The sequence below is a fragment of the Dromiciops gliroides genome, chromosome 5, assembly GCF_019393635.1.
Source record: "Dromiciops gliroides isolate mDroGli1 chromosome 5, mDroGli1.pri, whole genome shotgun sequence".
Lineage (NCBI taxonomy): Eukaryota > Metazoa > Chordata > Mammalia > Microbiotheria > Microbiotheriidae > Dromiciops > Dromiciops gliroides.
Genome location: NC_057865.1, coordinates 21,055,998 through 21,075,702, shown reverse-complemented (window position 1 = coordinate 21,075,702; position 19,705 = coordinate 21,055,998). Strand labels below are relative to the sequence as shown.

The following is a 19,705-nucleotide window of genomic DNA, read 5'->3' as shown; positions in this document are numbered from 1 at the left end:
TTCAGTCAGTGTTCTGCCCCTTCCTGGCAATGTGACAGATCCCCTCCACTCTTGGGGCCTCAGAGGGCTTCAGGGAGGTCACCTCCATGGTACTCTTCAGCCCTGAGTCAGCGATCTTGGGATCCCCTGCTGTGTAGCTGGATTCCCTGCTGTTAGCCAACTCACGGTCAGCTCTATGTTTGCTCCCCTTTCCAGAAGGCTGGATGGAAGTTCTAGAATGGAAGCTTCCTCACCTGGGAACTCTCGCCACTTACTCACCACCCTGGCTGCTGCTACATCTCAGGCTGAGAGTATCTACCATTTCTGGGGCTTGAAAGTTCTTTGGGGCAGTAAATGAATGGAGATGCACCCCCACCCCTACCCAGCAAGAATCAGATCCTGTAGAGTGTGTGTGTGTGTGTGTGTGTGTGTGGTCCTCTGATCTTTTCCTGCTAGATCTGAGTCCAAACATAGGGCTCAGATCCACAGTAACCCTGATCCAATCAGTTATCCATGGCCCTTCACCACCTAGGAAATATCTTCAGTTATGTCACTGTGGTGTTAAAGGGGATGCCCAGACCTTGAGGCCAAGTGGACAGAGGAATGAGCTTGGGGTCAGAAAAGCCTGCATTTGAACCCTTCCTTTGGCATTTATTAGCTGTGTGACCTTGGGTAAATCCAAATGGGATATCATTATTGGGCTTATGGGCAGTGTCCAAAATTTTTTTTAGGGAGTTATCTCTGAGACCCCCATGTCCTAGCCTCTGCATAAAATTTTGGGACAAAACTCCATCACCTTCCCTACAGAGCCGTTATATGCATAAATATACATCTGTGGGTCTGAATCTTTTATAAGAGTTATGAAAAATGTTAAAGATTAACTACTTAGCAAATGTTTATGGAATCACATCCCTTGGACTTCTGAGGCCCCTTCTGGCTCAGAATCCATGAATATGTATATTGCTATTGCATAAATTTCATAATCATGCACTATTTTCAGCTGCTATGAGTCAACAGTGAGTTAAAAATTATTTCAAGTCTTGTTAATGAATAGAGGGATGGAAGATCTCTTAAAGAATTCCCCTAGTCCAGTGTTTCCCAGCCACCACTCCACTGGCATTAATCTGTGGCAAGTAAAAGTCCTGACTTCTTAAACTTCTTCTTTATTCTCCCTGCATTTCCCCCCCTTCTCCATCCTTACCTTTCTGTGTCCCTCAGCTCTTGGCCCCTGTCCTCTACCCCCAGAGCCACCTAGAGGTGCCACAGGAGAAGACAGTGGAAGGCTAGTGAGATATCTTAGCAATCTACATTATCATTCAGGTTGAGAAGCACTGATGGCATCCGTCCCTTTGCCTTCAAGGAAGACTTCACTTAAGATGTCCCAGAATTTAGTAGGGTTGGAAGATAACAGTGAACACGTCTGAATTTTTACTGTAGATTGAAAGTATTAAAGAAAAATCAGAATGGGCCCAAAATTATCTTCCAACTGCACCATAGAAAATTTCCCCCCTCCTCTTCTCATTCATCCTTTAAGACTGCCATGCCTAATGGATCCTTGGCTCTAGTGAGCAACAGCATTGCACTGAGATCGACTGAGCCTGGTATCATTCAGATCATTGCAAACAAAATGTCTTCGGGGCCAGGCAGATATGGTGATCCCAGTGGCCAATTAGCAAGGTTAATAACATGTGAATGTTGGGCGCTTAAAGCCGTGGTAGCCAAGTTGACATGCACCACGTGGGACTGAGGCACTTTTGTGGTAGGGAACTAATTAGGAAAATGGAAGCTAAAACGAGAAAGAATTTTACAGTCCATATGTTAGTCATATCCCTGATGAAGAGAAGCTGGCAGACTTTTTGAAGCTGCATCATTGAATTGCTTTTATTTCTCCAAGTTTGCTGATTTCATTTACTGGTTTTTACTTAATACTTTCTAAGTATATTATAAAAGCCACCACAGTATAGTGAATGTTGTCATTTTAAGATAGAAGTCATTACTATGTTCTAAAACATGTCAAATAAGTTTGAAGCAAAAAAAAAGTTCATTCACAATGACAACAAAGTCTTAGACTAGATTTTAGCAACAGCAGCAGTAATAGCTGACATTTATGTAGTGCTTTAAGGTTTGCAAGTCACTTTACATCTGTTTTCTCATTTGATCCTCTTTACTACCCTTTGAAGTAGGTAGTACAGGTATGATTGTTCCCACTTTACAGATGATGAAAGTGAGCCTCACAGAGGTGAAGTGACTTGCCCATGGTCACCGGTCTAGTAAATTTCATAGGCTGGATTTGAACTCAGGCCCCGAATGGGTATACACACACACATATACACACGTGTATGTATATTATATAAGCTTGTCTGTTTGGATATAATCACAGAGGGAAGGCACTTGCGGGGGGCGGGGGTGACGGCCAGAGAAGGAGGAGCATTCCAGGCATGGGAGACGGCCAGAGAAAACACCCGGAGGCTGGAGCTGGAACGTCTTGTGTGAAGGATGCACGAGGGGATCACAGGGTCCTTGGTGGGGGGGGGGGGAGAGGCTGTAGGGAGTAGAAAGGTCCAGCCCAGGCCCCTGGGGCCCAGAGAAGTTTAAAGGGCCTCCCACAAATCACCCAGGGAGGAAGCGGCTTCACTGGAACATCTCATGCCAAAGTATCTTCTATGCCTAAGAATGAAAAGGTGACAGGAGACTGAAAAACCGAAAGTGTAGAAATAGAATGGTGACATGACATCCTGCCCCCCCCCTCCTCTTCCTCCACCCCTCCTCTTCTTCCCCCTCCTCCTCCTTTCCTCCTCCTCCTTCTCCCCTCCCTCCTTCCTCCTCCTCTCACTTCTCCCCCCCTCCCCCTCCTCTCCTCATTGCTAACATTTATATGATACCTACTATGTGCCAGGCAAAGCCATACTAAGCACCTTTCCAACATGATCCCATTTGATCCTCACAGCAGCCCTGAGAAGTCGGGGCTGTTCTGGTCCCCATTTTTTATTGTCGTTCTTCACAGATGAGGAAACTGTTGTTGTTCAGTTGTTTCAGTCTCCTCTGACTCTTTGTCAGTGCACGTGGGGTTTTCTTGGCAAGGACGCTGCAGCGGTTTGCCGCTCCTTCTCCAGAACATTTTACAGATGAGGAACTGAGGCACACGGAGTGAAGTGACTTGCCTAGGATCAGCCAGGTAGAGTCTGAGTCTGGATTTGAACTCAGGTCTTCCTGACTTAAGGTCTCCCACATATAGAACATAGAGTTTGAACTCTCAGTTTTTAATATTTCCTTCGTTGGCTTTCTCTCCTTTGGTAACACGAAGCTAAGCCAGGAGATGTTTGTTAAATACCTATTATGTGCCTAGGGCTGGGTTACATGTGGAGGGAAACCCAGGAAGCCTAGAAGACAGGCTTCCTTCTCTCCAAGAATTGCTCCTGTCTGTGCAGCCCATGCACAGGGAGCAACAAACTGAGCAGCTTTCCCCCATCTTCTGCCTAGCCCTGGAGGGTCTTCTAGGAAATCGTCGATAACAACTATAGAGCACTTGAGGGCTTGTGAAGGCATCAGTACGTTTGCATCTGCACCTGTGTCTCCATCTGTGCCATTTCATTTCATCCTCACCACTATCCTGGCAAGTAGGTACTGTTGTTACCTCCACTTTACAGGTGAGCAAACTGAGAGAGGGAGCGATTAAGTGACTTGGGGAGCCACATAGCCCAGGATACAGGTGGGAGCCAGATTCAACCTTTCACAGGGGTTTGAAAGGACTGGGGGTTCAAAGGGGGTTGCAGCCCATCTTCCATCTGTTGGGTGAGTCAGGACCGTAATGGCCCAGCGGCAGCTGGCTGTGGAAGGGGGGAGGTGGGGGAGGCTCAAGGGACAGGAGGGATGGACTTTACCCAGGAACAAAAGTGTTCAGAAATCCCAACAAAATTAACAAAGGATGGCACCTCCCATTTGTAGGCGGCTTTCAGATCAGCAAACTGCCTGCCTTCTTCAGGAAGACCTTCCGTGGTCCCCCTCAATGCTAGTGACTCCTGCCCTCAGATGACCTCCAGTTTACTGTGTGTGTGTGTGTGTGTGTGTGTGTGTGTGTGTGTGTGTGTGTGCATGTGTATGTCTGCGCACGCATACCTGTTGTCTCCCAGATTAGAACATAACCCACCTCAGGTCAGGGACAGTGCTTTTGGCTGTCTTTGTATGATTCCTAGAGTGGGGTAAACACTCAGTGCTTGCTGTGAGGTAAGTGAAGTATTCTTGCCATTTTCTAAATGAAGAAACAAGCTAGTGAGTCTCTGAGGTAGAATTTGAATCCGGGCCTTCTGAATTCGCTCTGTCCAGTATGTCATGCTGCTTCTGATGGAATCATTTATTGATACCTATGAGACATCATCAGACAGGGGCAAATCAGCATTTGTGCCTCTCTGATTTTCCTGAGAGCTAGTTTTTCTCTTAGAGCAAACAAAAATCCACCACCAAACTAATCGAGTAGAAAGTTTGGAGGCCACATTAACTTCTCAGCCAGTTCAGAATGAAAACGGAGACATTAGAGCAGAGGAAAAGAAACTGTTTTTCCCCACCGTCGGTCTAGCTCACACCCTGATGTTTGGGTGTTGAAGCCACAGAAGAGCCAGTTTGGGCCAGGCTTTCACCAGACATCCACCCAGTCTCCTGTAATCAGTAATCGGCCTCATCTTAATTTGGCTTCCCAAGTAAACTCCTTTCGCTGTTATAAATGGCTAATGTAGCTTTGTGATCCCAGTCAGTCATGAGAGCCCGGGGAAGCGTGGGTCCGTTTTCCCAAGGTCTAAGTCATCCCGCAGAGATTGACTAAGGGCATACCATGCTGCTAAAGCAGGGAGACCCTAGAGACCTTGAGGCCTTTTTCCTATAACCCCTTCCCCACCCTCAGTTTTTTATCAGATCATTTCCCTATTCAAAATACTGTGGCGACTTCCCACTAACCCTTGGATCAAGTCCAAGCTTCATGGCCTGGCCCTAGCAGCCCTCTGTGTGAGATCCGCCATTGTTTATTTAGACCTTATCACCACAACTTCCCAACATGAGCCATGCTGCAGGCAGGCCATCTTGTTTGTCCCACCTTTCTGTCTTAGCTCATGCACCCGCCCCATTTACATGGAAGAGTCTTCCTCCACCCATCCCTGCTTCTTTCTCCAAGTCCAGCTTCTGCTTCTGCAAGAAGCAGCTCAAGTCCTATCCCTCCAGAAATGACTCGCTCACTACTCAGTCTCATCTTTCCAAAAGTCCTTGAACTCCTAAAGCTCTAACATCTCTGGCCTCCAGTCACATAACTACTTTGGGGAAAGGCTCCCACCAGACTTGTGAACAGGATCCATTAGCAGATCTCCCTCCACAAGTTATGTAAAAAGACACATTCCTTATTCACTCTTTTCTCTGGGTCCACAGCCAGGGAAGCTTCCTGATAAGGAATCTTCCTCTGCAGACAAGGGTGCCTGAGGGATTCCTGGATTATCGAGACATTGTATGATTTGTCTGGGCTCATCATCTCTCCATCCCCTGGACCCAAATGGGTGACTGGCCTTAAATTGAGCTCCTCCACTTTTTTTATTGTTTTCATTTATATTATCTTGGCCACTGTGTCTTTTTCTCCTGATTCTGCTTTCTTGACTCTGAATCAGTGCATTTAAGTCTATGAATGCCTCGCGTTCTTCATTTCTGATGACACATGTCGATACAATCATAGACCTAGTCTGAGCAGTCATTCTCCAAGCAGTGGCTGTCTACTTTGCTTCCAGTTGGTGTTAGCCTGACCAAAAGAGCAGTCGTAATGATTTTGGTAAAGATCAAACCATTGCTTCTATCTTGGTCCATCTTGGGGTATATCCCCAATAGTGGGATCAATGGATGGTGCAAAGGTGTCAGATGTACAGATCTATTTGGCCATCCCAAACTGGCCAGAGGCGTTCCTTCCTCCGAAACCCCACAGCCTGAATTGTCAGGTCCTTGTTTCCTGGATGAAATGGTTTTCTTTGTTCACGTGCAGATTTTTCTTATGACTTAGCTAGAGTATATGCTCCTCAAAGACAAAGACCAGGCTTTGTGCTTTTTTTTGTCCGCATGAAAATCCACTTCCCAGTCTACACAACGAGAGCTCAGCCTTTCTTCTTTCCTTGCCTCATTGTAATGGTCTTTCGTGTGTGAAAATGACACTGGTGATCACCTATCAGTTGAGCACGGACTTTGAATTCTTTTCCCACCAGTAGAGTTGTATGGGCTGACCTGCCCCAAATAATTATGACCAATTGCACACTTTTGTGAATCCTTTGGAAAGGATTCAGGCTGTGGTCTGGGGTTGTGGACCTTGCAGAGCTTAGAGAAAGCAAACTCCATACCTTGAGCTGGTTGGTATCACATCCAAACAGAACTTCCCCTTTGTTCCCTCCAATTTCATACCCAGGCAGGGTAATGAGCTTTACAGGATTCATGATCTTATATTTTGAGTAAGCAATGGACTGCTTGGTCTGTCACTTAGAAGAGAGCTCCTTTAGCCCCTGGTTATTTTTGCAGGAAAATCAGCCATGTCACATAACTACAGAAGAAGTAAGATGTTCTCTTCTTCCCTCATATAATGAGCCAGAGGACATCTGACCAAAAAGCAGCCTGATGTCCCAGGATTTTTCATGGAACAAGGTTGCCAAGGTCTCACCCATGGCCAATGCCCATTCATCATTTTAATGTCTTATGTTATTCCCATGTACATACAGAACTACATCTACAATTCAGGAAAATAACTGGGGTTCATAATAATGACCCCCCCCCCAGTCATTAAGCAAAGGCTAAGGTATGTCTGTAGATCATTCACTAAGATGAAGAAGTGCGTGCTGTATTTTAGATCAAGTTCCATGAAAAACAAGATTTCAAAGGGTCATTGTTTACAGGGATAAACTTCATTTAGCTGGGAAATTCACCTATGTGAGGAACACGACATTCCTTGTGCTAGATGAATGAGGCGTTGCTATAATTTGAATATTCCTTTGCCTAGCGTCTCATCCTTGAAAAGAGATAGAAACCCTTTTATCTTTCTATTTTCTTCAGCTTCCCCTCCTGGGTTTTACCTCTTTTTTTTTTTTTTAAACCCATTTCTAGCCTGGTATGGTTTTTTTCCTGCTCACATATCTTCCTGAGCCCTCCTTTGAAAGACATTCATTAGCTGACTGCTGTCATAATTTCTTTTCCCCAAAGAAACAACACATATTTTTATATCAGATGAAAACTTGTCACCTGGCATGATCACTGCAGTACATGAAAAGTTGACTGAATCACAAAGAAGATCAAGCCTTGCTTCCTCTAGCCTGCTGGTCCATCCCCTGTTTGTTTGACTCTCCCTCCCTCTTCCCATCATAGCTTGCATCCAGATTCTTAGTTTATGCTCAGAGCTGCCTATCAGAATTGTGAGCAAACAAGGCCAAGTTAGCTTTGTGTGGAGGCCCAGTGTGTCCCTGTTCCATTTTCATCAGTTGATGTGCCTCCCGACATTCCTTGGTCCAGCTTTAACAGACTGTAGAATTGGGGCCTTTCCCCACAAGGGGCATGTGTCAAAAGTGACCTTTCCCTAAGTGAAAAATCTAGCTCTTCGTGGGGATCTTGGGTTCTTTTTAAGAATTTTCTGCCCCTTTCTTAACAATTTATGGATAAGTGTAATGTAAACTGGTGCAAATAATCAGAATACATATTTATTTTTCAGTCTTAATAGAATTTAATTTTTTTCCAGTTCCATGTAAAGATAGTTTTCAGCATTCATTTTTACAAGATTTTGAGTTCCAAAGTTTTTTTCCTTCCTCCCCTCCCCCCTCCCCAAGACAACAAGCAATCAAATATACATTATATAATACAATCATGTTGAACATATGTCCATTTTAGTCGTGTTGTAATTCATCATTTTTTTTGGTGGGGCAGTGAGGGTTAAGTGACTTTCCCAGGGTCACATAGCTAGTAGGTGTCAAATGTCTGAGGCTGGATTTGAACTCAAGTCCTCCTGAATCCAGGGCTGGTGCTTTATCCACTGCAATACCTAGCTCCCCCCAATTCATAATATTTTAAATTGTGTGCTTAAATACATGAGCAAGGCAAAAACAAGAAGTAAGTTTCTCTGGTGGAGCAAGTCATATCTATTTAAGTAGTACCCTTAAACAAGCTAAAACCTTCAGAGGCATGACTCTTCTCTTTTTCCCACCCTTTGTCTCTGTAGATTTGTACTCATTTTATCATTCATTCTTCTTCTTTTATATCATCTTTACTTTCATCTCCCATCATCTTCTGACAACGAGGCAGATGAGGATTCTTTGATCATTGGCAAGGGGAGGCCAGGGCTGCTGGAACAGAGACAGGAGACATGTTTCTAAAAGGAGCAAGGCTGAAACTTTTTAAGTCATGTGGGAATAAGAGGGCTGAACCTAAGTATGGAGAGAGCGGGTACAATAAATTAGTCAACCAACACAGATATTAAGAGCCTACTTTGTGCAAGACACCATGCAGGACAAGGGGGCTGCTACAAATCCAAGGAATGAAACAAGAGCTGTTCTCAGAGAACATATGTCCTAGCCAAAGGCAAAAAATGTTTATGGGAGTAGAGAGAAAACAAATATAGACAGAGTAAAGACCAGTAAGCATAAAGTGGTTCAAGAGGGAGGACATTAGTGTTTGCAGAGGCTCAGGAGGGGTTTTGTGGGGAAGGCTGCACCTGAGCTACGTCTTGAAGGAAGACTTTCTTCAAGGCAGAGGGGAGAGGATCATGATGAGAAATTGAGCACAAAGGGGAAGCTAGGTGGATAGAGCAGTGGATAGAGCACCATTCCTGGAGTCAGGAGGACCTGAGTTCAAATCCGGCCTCAGACACTTGACACTTACTAGCTGTGTGACCCTGGGCAAGTCACTTAACCCCAATTGCCCCTGCAATGTATGTAATGGAGAGTGAGGGGAAGAACCTTGAAATGGGGTGTAGGCTTTAAGTTATGAGGGGCTCTGAATGCCAAACAAATTTATATTTGACCCTGAGGTCCAGGGAGGCCCTGGATCTCCTTAAGTGTATGTAGTAGGGATGGGGGGCTGGACAAACATGTGCTTTAGAAAAACCACCTTCGTAGCTGAGTGGAGAAAGGATTGGAATGGAGACAGACTTGAGCTGGGGCGGGGACAATCAGAAGGGTATTGGCCTGAACTAGAGTTATGGTTGCCAGAGGCAGACTTTGAGATCTTCGGGTTTTCTGGACACCGGTGCCAGCACCTAGTGCATCATCACTTTCTCAATGGAACCAGAGCAGTAGCCTCGAAATCCTGGACATGGATGGGTGGAGGCCATAGTGTTAAGGGTTGGGAGATAGGGAGCACTCAGCTCTCACTGCCAGAGCCATCGCCATAGCAGTAAATTTTCTCACTTTCTTTAAATATTTGCATCACTTTTTCAGAGTAATCAGAACATCTTTGGAAAGCTATTCATATTTTCATCCTGTACAGCCGCTCGAGATTAATGAATTCCACAAATTTACTTCCTGCTGTGTAAACTTGTACCTCATCAGATGAGCCCTTTCAAGAATTGTGGGGATCCCGCCAATCTGCAGGGGTAGGACTTGGTGGCTGAGTCATCTTGGCCAGACCCTTTGTCACTTGAAAGTCTTTAACCCTATTTCCTTCCTGCCCATGTTTTTCCGTGTAGAAAAATGTCTCTTTTATGGTCGTCTTTCCTATGACAGCTCCTCCATTCTTCTGTCAGTGTTTGGGCTCCTTGGGAGGCCAGAAACCAGCCAGAACTGGAGGCAGCAGCCTGAGGTGCAGACGTATTGTAGTGTCAGGGAAGGATAAGTGGAGCTTTCCATTCCTTTTCCAGTGCCTTTCCTCGTGACCTCAAACAATCCTTGGACCTGCTTGGCCCAGCCAGAACATCAGACCGATGTCTTTGGGAAACAGTTTGTGTTCTAAACAAGTCCTAGCATTTGTTGAAATCGCAGTGGCTATTATAGTGTAGACTCGTGTCCTAGTTCTTATTTTTTCATGCAGTTACTGGATTCGTCATGTTTTTCATTGATGTAATTATACTCCGATTTTTTTTGTTCCTTGGTTAGCAAAGATGCAGGCAAGAAATAAGACTGCGTTCATTTATTAACTACCCATGTAGTACACACACTGCATTTATTTGTACAGTGTTCTGATTTGTGATGCAGACAAATGTTTCATCTGGTCATTGTTCAGCAGCGTGTTTCTGTTTTCTACGTCATCCCTTGCTTCAACTTTTACCTTAGATGACAAGGCCCTGGAGTCAGGAGAATGTTCATTATTCATTCAACAATTCTTTTTAAGCCCTTTCTGGGTGGCCTGCATTGTGCTTAGTGCTAGTGGAAACACAATAGTCATTCATTGATTGATTCATTGATTCGTTGATTCGTTGATTCATTCATTCATTGATTCATTCATTCAGCGACAAGCAGGAGGTGCCAGGCGTAGGGAATGTTCCACGCCAAGATCTGGGGGAGGCACAAAGGCAAAAAGATACTGCCCCTGCTCTCAGAGAGCAGGATCCTGGACCAGTCCCAGCTCTGCTGAGCTTTGTCAAGCTCTTTCTGCCCAGAAGTCTTTAGGACATGCTCTTGATTGGTTCCCTCAGTCAGATCTGTGGGACTGGCTGTCCTGTTGGAATGCTAAAAGACAGGCCCTACAGGGCCAGTGGGTGGGGCAGGGAGCTGGTCAGCCAGCAGGGTAGGAGCCTGAAGCCGGAGCCAGGACAGGCTTGGAATTGGTGAGCAAAGGGGCGGGAAGAGTCCTCACAGATGGATGCAGAGGTGAGGTTTAAAGCTGGGTCCTCCTACTCCAGGTGAATGCTCTTCCCAGGCTGCCCCATTACCCCTGCAGCTGTGAGGAAGTCAGTGTCAGAATCAGTTAGGGAGCAGGCAGTAAGTGTTTACTCTTCATGGCAGATCCTGTGCTAGGGGCCAGGGACACAGACACAAAGCGAGGCAGTGCCTGCCCTCCAGGGGCTGATGTTCTTCCACAGGGACATAACATATCAACAGATCAGCCAGCAGGCATCGGGATCTCAAGGCTGTGGCTGAATGAGGCAGGAAGAGGCCAGGTGAGAGACAGGATGAGCTTCCCCTTCATAAGGCTCCAGGAGAAAAGGCCCTGTGGAGGCAAGAGTGAAGGGTCATGGTCTCCTTCTGAAAGGCAGTTGTCACTGCTGGGGGCAGTGGACTGTCCTTTGGATCAGCAGAGCCCAGCCCTGAGTTTGATCCATGCCGGGCAGAGTGTGTCCCTGCCCCTGCTGGCCCTCCGGGTGACTTCCTCTGCTTCACCGGGTCAGGGAGGCCCTGCCGGCACACCTCCCTTGTCCTCTAGTCTTTCTGGTGGCCATACGGTAGTATCTCTTTTCACTGGTAGTTTTTGGGGCCTGGCATAATTCACGGGGTCTTAAAGAACATCTCCCTTGCCACTGACTATCACAGAAACTGTGGGAAGCACCTGGGGCTGTATGAAAACTCACTTTAGGGAGTCCTCGTTTTTAAGTCAGAATGTGAGGCAAGTGGTTCATCAGTCTGTCTTCATTTTCCCCCTTTTTTAGGTCATTTGCTTCCTGCTCATAATGTTTGCCTTATAACCCTGTGATTTCTTGATCAGTTTTGCGTATGAGCAGCTATTTTGTTAGCCACCAATTAGAAGACAAGATACAAATCCCTGTATCCTGATCAATTCTGTAGCTCATATGTCTATGGCTCTTTAAGGTTGGCAAATCACTTCATATAATGTTTATCTCATTTCTATTGAGTCTAGTCTAATTTCCAGGGAGTTTGTTCCTTGGGTAGTTTTTTGTTTGTTTTTTTTAGTGTATTTTTAGGGGGTTTTGGGGTTTTTTTTTACCTCTTGTGCTGAGCTGTTGATTCCCTTTTCAGTTCTTTCTTCTGTAGCTCTCCTTTCTTTTCCATTTTTTTCCTCTAGTGATTTCATTTAGTTTATAAAAACATTTATAAACTCTCTTTAAAACTCTTGCTCTGTCTCCTCCAGGAATTCTAGTTAAATTTGCCCCAAAGATGTGTTTTTCTTTGAGGCTTTGCTTATAGATGATTTGGAGTCATTCTCTGCTTGTAGGTTTGTCTTGAGCATCCCTATTGCCATAATAGCTTTTTATTGTGGGATTCTTTTCATTTGTTTTGTTTGCTCATTCACAGCCTACTTCCTGACTATGGACCTGATGGTTGGAGAAGGTCTGGGCTTGTCCTACTGCTCCTTTCTTGGTCACTGAGTGTTGTGCTATTCCAGGCTCTCCAGGACAGCTGGAATCTGCAAGCTTTCGGTGCTTCCAGAATGGATTGATCTCCATGGTCCAAGCTCTAGCGTTGCCGAGCTGGATTGGGGTCTGAGCAGCAGGCCCCTGGGATCACATTCTTTGGAGTTTCATTAGAACCTTTCCAGAAGCTTCCCTGTCAGTCAGCTCAAAGCTCTACTGTTCAGAAGGACAGAACTCCAGGCTTCCCTTTGGCCTGGGACGCCTGCCCTGGATGTTCCTCTGCAGGCTTCAGACTGGGCTGGAAGCTGGAACTGAGACCCTGCTCTGCTCTAGGGGTCTGAGCCTCTCAGCCTTTCTGTGGTATTGAGTCAACGTTTTTATTTGCTCTTTTTTCAAGCCTATTGAATCTCTCCTTTCTCTTTTAAAGTTAATGAAACTCTCTTAGATTCTGTCTTTTGCCCTTGGCTAGAGAGTGTGGAAACCAAACCATAGACTAGCTTCTCTGTTATGTTTAACTGTGTTCTTCTGTGATGGCTTAGCTTGCTAGATTGTGCTCCACCAATAAATACCTCTCAAAGGGCCACCATACTGTATTTATTGGAAGTGCCCACATTGTATTTTTAAATCTTACTGTATTAAAATACAGTAAGTACAAACATGATAAATATAGACTTATTGGCATATACCTTTCCAGGTATACTGCTTAAAAAGCAAGCCCTTCTGAACAAGCCTACTTTTAGTATTTCTATACTGGTGTAGTAGAAATCTGTTTTAATCAAATAAGACCAACGAAGCCACTGTGTTCTCACAATGGGGTCAGACCCCAAGACTTCCATGTTCCCCGTTCTAGCCACACCCACAACTGCAAGTCTGCTACCTGTTCTTCCAGGTTCGGTGTTGAGCATGTAATGGTAGCTTCAGACCTGGAGGTGTGAGCCTCCTCTGTTGTCTTCTTTGCTGACTTCTGAACTTTCTCCTAGCCAAGCACACAGCCTGGGGCCCTCCATTGCTGTTCACCCTGGAATGCCAGCCCTTCCCAGTCAGGGTTAGCCCTGGATCCCTGATCCAGCAGTAGGCAATGATCAGCAAAGCTGCCAGTTAGTGCTTGTTTCCCCAAGCTGCAAGGTACCCTGTATGGATCCTGCTGTACAGGCTGGGTCCCCATGCAGTCGCTTGAGGCTAGAATTCTCCTTGTGCTGTGCTCCTTCTTAGCCTTCATCCCCAGCGTCCACAGACCTCCCTGTCTGTCTCCCTATGCTGACTGAGCTGGGAAAAATGACCCGCTGTGACCATTTCTTGGATTTCCCCATCAGGATTTTGTCTGGTATGTTTTCTATATCTCATTTGATGAATTTTAGTTGGGGAGAGAACGGGTTTGCGGTATTTCTTCCTACTAATTTGCCATCTTGGCTCCAGCCTTGACAGACTAAGAGTTAACTAAGATAGGAGGCTACAAGATGTGGTTCATCCAGTGGTATAGACAGTAAACACTGAGTCCAGGAGGAGCTGAGGTTATGGTGAGCTAAAAGGATATGGGGAGATTGCAGAGAAGAGTGACTAGAGATGTGTCCATCAAAATCATGTTAGGTGAGGAGGGTGGAAGAAATTCCCTGGATGGGAGGGGTCACGTGAAGAACAGAGACCTAGAGCCATGAAAATAGATCATTTAGTCCCCACCCCCCCCCCCTTTCATTTTACAGATAAGGAAATTGAAACGCAGATAGTTGTCTAGGGTGGTATAGTATCAGAACCATGATTTGAACCCAGACCCTTGAACCTGAAATCCAATATACCCATCATTATACCAGAGACAAGAGTAGGAAAGAAGACCAGAAAGGTAAGTTAGGGTAAGACGATGCTAGGCCTCAAAAGTGAAGCCACAATGTAAAGAGAAAGTCTTTTCAACTCCAGTTTTTGAATCATCAAATAACATTAAAAATAATTTCCTCTCCTTTTCTTATTATGCTCTAATTTAGCATTTTAAGTGGAGCCTGTTCCTTTTCCTTGCATCATCTCCCCTCATGGAAAAATGGAAAACAAAGAGCATTTCTGTAAACACAAATGAAGTTAGTCTTGGCAAAGGGAATGCATGGGGAAAAGGAGAATAAATAAGCATATTGTAACTTCTTGTTTATGTGGTAACATTTCATGACAAAAGCTTTGCTATCTGACTATGCCTGGGGGTATTGGATGGTAGCCAGGGCCTGAGAAACCATCAGATAAAAATAGTGGCTACGTTGGGAGGAACTCATTGCAATAATATTTATAATTTTTTTTTTGATTCCAGGCCTCTGTTAGTTGAATAAACCAATTGTGTATTAGCACAAGGATAGAAGTACAATTAAAGTTACCATGGTGACGGGTGTAAGGCCTGGATTTCCAAGACTCTTGTGCCTCAGATCTCAGCAGGAAGACTACACCTAATCACTGATGACTTTTCAGGCCTGGTCTCCTCTGGTACATTGGAGGAGGGAGGGGAGGCAAAGGGGCTATGTTTTCAGAAGGCTGGCTTTCTGGTAAAGGGAGTGATTGTCAGAAGGCACATTGCCAGTGGTGGAGGACATTGTCTGTCTCTGTACAGCATAGCCAGGCTGGGAGCCTGTACTCACTGCTGTGTTTGCCTTTGGCCCATCCTCAGACACTCAATGAAATGGAGTTTCTACTCCTCACCAAACGTGACTCTAGGCACTGTGAGCTATATAAGAAGTTTTAACACAGTTCCTGCTCATAAGGAGTTTGGGGAGACCACACACACACACACACACACACACACACACACACACACACACACACACACACACACACACGAGAAACAGTATGAATGAGGCAGAATTTTGTATAACCGCATCCTATCTTGATTTAATAAAGGGGTGGGGGGAGTATAGGCCAAGTCTTTCCCTGGAAGAAAAAGGGGCATTCTCCAAAATCAACATGGGAGCCAGCCTCCCCTGCACAACGAGCAAGTGCCCTCCTGCAGGCCCCACTGAGTGTGTGGGGCCTAAGGGCCCCAGGATTTATTTGTCCACCATATGCTGGCATTTGGATGATCCATTAACTTTACCATCTTCATGCTTGCTGCCAAGAGACAACCTTTGTGTTGGGGGAGGGGGCACATTTGAGAGTTGTTAAAGAGGCAGGCCTCCTGGAAGGAATTATCAACAAAGACTTGGGTTGGGGTAGGGGTGGGGGGGCAGGGCAGGGGATAAGTTCAGCATTCAGGACAACATTTTAATTTTTCTCCATTGAGATTACAAATCACCTTTTCCCCTGTGTCCACTAGTAGCTCTTGTCTCAGAGTCAGTTAAAGCTATTCACCCTTGAAATGAAAAGGGAGGTGCTGAGACGGACGCTATCAGAAACAAAGGACGATGACACTAAAATATGTGAATACAAACACAGAAACAAAATAGCAACTCTCCCCTTTCCTGGTGTTCTTCCCCCTCTTTGCCTTGAAGCACACATGTGGACAGCGGGAATGGATGGTTTGTATATTTGGGTTTTCTGTGCTCGCTTCCAGACAGAAATCTGAGCTGTATTTTAAATGGGCACAAATTTAATATGGATCAATACAGACAGACTCCAGGCTTTGGCTTAATAGAGCTGGCAATGTCACTGCGGAGCTGGGGACTGTTCAAACCTTTTTGAAGTATTGCAGACTCTGTCAAGTGAATGACTAAATGGAAGCATGGATTTTTCTGTTTAGTCGGTTTTACCAAAACATCACAAGAGGGCTAACTGATCATAATGGGAAATAAAATGATAAAATGATCCTTATTTCTTGCTATTATTGCATTATGTTATAGACATGGCATCTTTAAGTTAACTGCATCTTGTATCATTTAAACGAGTAGGATACCTTTCAAACAGTTGCAGGGATCATAAAGCTTTGGGTCGTGCTTATCAATTTGGCCAATTGAACTTAACCAAACTATGCTGTGATTACCTTTAAGGTTGCAATTAAAATATAAAACGTGTTTCACATCAGAGCACTAGCTAATACCCTTTGCAAACTCTGGTTATACTAACAAAGTGCACTTGTGTTCTCCTTCAAGAAGATTATTTTCTTTCTTTTTAGTGCTGTATCTTCTGCTCTAGTTGAAGCTGTAAATAGTGTAATTCAGACTTGTGAACGTAGAGTATGAGAACTTCTTGGGAGTTTTTGTGAGAGTTTGATTGGTTTTAACCAAGAAATCAGTAGAATCAAGTGCATTTTCTGACTGTAAGCTTGCTTCCTTTTCATATTGGTAATTTGCCAAGAGATCACAGTGCATTAGGAGAAGGTGACTAATCTGCCTGTGACAAGGTCCCCATGAATTTTTAATGATAGGGTCTTTTTAAAAAAAAAAAAAACAGGCCAGCTGATGTGTCTGTTGTCCTTCAAAAGACTTTGAATAGCTCTTCTTTTCAGTTACAATGTCTCTCTTTTGGTCCCAATTCCTTCTTTTTTACGGATTCCTACTTTTAGGAATATCCTGGGCCTGAACAATAATGTCAACCTTTCAAAAGGCAATTGATTTTCTACATCTTCTCTTTCTCTGGCAGCTTTGGGTTTTTCTCATCTGAGATTCTGATACGGAGCTTGAAAATGGTCTTCGGTTTTGCTGGCATCATCGGCTACCTTTTCCTCATGTTCATCTTTGCTCATTGCTCTCTGTGTGCTGACTCTGGACCCTATCTTTTCTTCTCAAAGCCAGATCTACGGGCAGATGGCAGTTTATTTTTAATACAGCTCACAGTGTCATAGAGAGAGATTCATTAGGACACATTTTAAGAAATTTTATTTTTAATTGCCAAGTATGCAGCATAATATTTTTAAACAAATTGAATAGGAAAAGAATATTACATTCTTAACATAAAAATCTCACCCTCTGATACATATTTAGGGCTTTACAAAAGTTGCACAATGAGAATAGTAACCCCAGTTGACAAAGTAGTGAGTCAGCACATAGCAGTTTGTTATGTAACCTTCACCCCCCCCCCCAAACACATTCAGCTCCATTGTCCTTGCATAGGGCAAGCTGACTGTGGGTGAGCATTTCATTTCTGGAGTATCAAGGTCTTGGAGATGAGTGTAAGGTGGTGTCATGCAGAGACAGAATTTTCAGAAAGAACTGGTATCTTTAGCATGAGAAGATGACTGGGACAATACTTAGATTCTGAGAAGCCCTCCCATGTTGCCAGCATACTTGATTGCAGACAGAACTCATGGATGTGTAGTTGTGCCACAGAAGTGATCTGGATAAGCAGAAGTTGCAGTAGAAAGAGAAATGCCTCTGGAGTCAGAGGACTTGGGTTCAGATCCCACCTGTGTGTTCAGGACCTATGAGACCTTAAGCAGTGACTTCAAGGGCACTAAGTTTCCTTATGAGTAAAATAACGGGACGGGCTTGAATGTGATGGTCTCTGAGGTCCCTTCTACCTCTAGATCCATGGTCCATGACCTTTGATTCTTCCAGAAAATTGAAATCTAACCTTTAAGAAAAGTTGAAACTTTACAATTTTTCATGGAAATCTAACTGTTTTTTTACCCTAGCACAGTTGAACATCTCATTGACTAAGGACAATCATTATGAACATTAGTTATTGTACCATAGTATAGCACACTGCTGTTCTCAGGGACTATTGAGGAATGTAAAGGTTTGCCCCTAAACTAAATGGGTCCAGATTGCTCCACTTTTGTAGCCCGCTGTCACTTATGACAAGTGTGGCTAAAAAAGGAAGTAGGTCAGTCATGTAGCAAGAGCTAGGAACAACAGATGGCCAGCCTGAGAACTGCACTGGTAGCCACATGATATGGAAGGACCCAGAGGAAAGTGTGTGGATTTATGGAAGAATTAAGGATAAGAATCCTCCAGGATAGGAAGGCATGGAAGGCTTGCTTTCTGTAGAAGTAGAGGGGGGCACAGCTAGATGGCACAGTGGATAAAGCACCAGCCCTGAATTCAGGAGGACCTGAGTTCAAATCTGGCCTCAGATACTTGACACTTACTAGCTGTGTGACCCTGGGCAAGTCACTTAATTCTCATTGCCCCACAGGGGTGGTGGGGCGGGGGGGGGGGGGAGAAGAAGAAGAGGAGGAAGAGGAGGAGGAAGGAGTACCCATGCTGACAAGATAATACAGATCCATTGAAAAATCAGTTGAAGGGATAATGAGGCTTCAGGGAGCTTGGTGTGAGAATCTACCTGGAGAGCATTTATAAACAAAGCTAAAAGGGGGAAAACAAACAGATATAAAATGGGACAGATCAGCATTCTGTTCTCACCTTGATGATAGTGGAACCACCACATATAGATTCTACCACTTTCGTACTGAATATATTATGTGAAAAAAGTAGAAGCAGCATTTAAGAGGGAGTTAGCAGATGGACTTGGCCATTGACCTACAAAAGAAGTCTTTTGAGGTGACACAATTTTAAAGGAACTCGGAGATCAATTCTCGGTATTTCAAAGTGGGGAGGTTAACAAAAGAATGAGAAAGATCAAAGATAGGTATATTTTTTATTTTTTATTTTTTATTTTTTTATTTTTTTATTTTTTTTTAGTGAGGCAATTGGGGTTAAGTGACTTGCCCAGGGTCACACAGCTAGTTAAGTGTTAAGTGTCTGAGGCTGGATTTGAACTCAGGTACTCCTGACTCCAAGGCCAGTGCTCTATCCACTGCACCACCTAGCTGCCCCCCACCTAGCTGCCCCAGGTGTATTTTTTAAAGGTGACAGAGACGACTAGTTATTATTACCAAACCATATGTTTACTTTGTCATCTTTGTAAAATCATAACAAAAATAGTTTATGCATTTATTGAGTATATTCTTGGTGAACCTCTGAGAAGTGACTGGGTAGGCTTTCTTTTCTTTTTTAAAAAAATACTTACTTTTAACATTCTTTTAAAAAAATTTGAGTTCCAAATTCTCTCTCCTCTAGCCCTTCTTCACCCATTGAGAAAGCTAGCAATATGCTATCAGTTAAAGCACTCAGAATTCATCAGTATTCTCTCTGGAAGTAGATAGCATTTTTCATCGTAAGTCCTTCAGAGTTGTCTTGGATTGTTTTACTGATCAGAGTAGCCAAGTCTTTCACAATTGATTGTCATTACAGTATTGCTGTTACTGTGTATAGTGTTCTCCTGGTTCTGCTTACTTAAGTTTGCATCATTTATGTCTTCCCAAGTTTTTCTGAAACCATCCCCCTCATCATTTCTTATAGCACAATAGTATTCTGTCACAATCAGATACTACAGCTTGTTCAGCCATTCCCCAATTGATGGGCATCCCCTCAATATCCAGTTCTTTGCTACCACAAAAAGAGCTGCTATAAATATTGTTTTACATGAGTCCTTTTCCTTTTTCTTTGATCTTTTTGAGATACAGATTTAATGGTGGTATTGCTTGGTCAAAAAGTATACATAGTTCTATGCCCTTTGGGCATAGTTCAAAGTCGTTCTTCAGAATGATTGGACCACTCCACCAACAGTGCATTAATTTCCCAATTTTTC

The 19,705-nt window shown here is 44.1% G+C and overlaps 1 protein-coding gene across 2 annotated transcripts in view; it reads left to right on the top strand.

The window, feature by feature from the left end:
* The window catches only part of ANO10 (anoctamin 10), a 232,962-nt gene that overhangs the window by 88,310 nt on the left and 124,947 nt on the right, over nt 1-19,705 (top strand). The gene's annotated exons all lie outside the window — the stretch shown is intronic.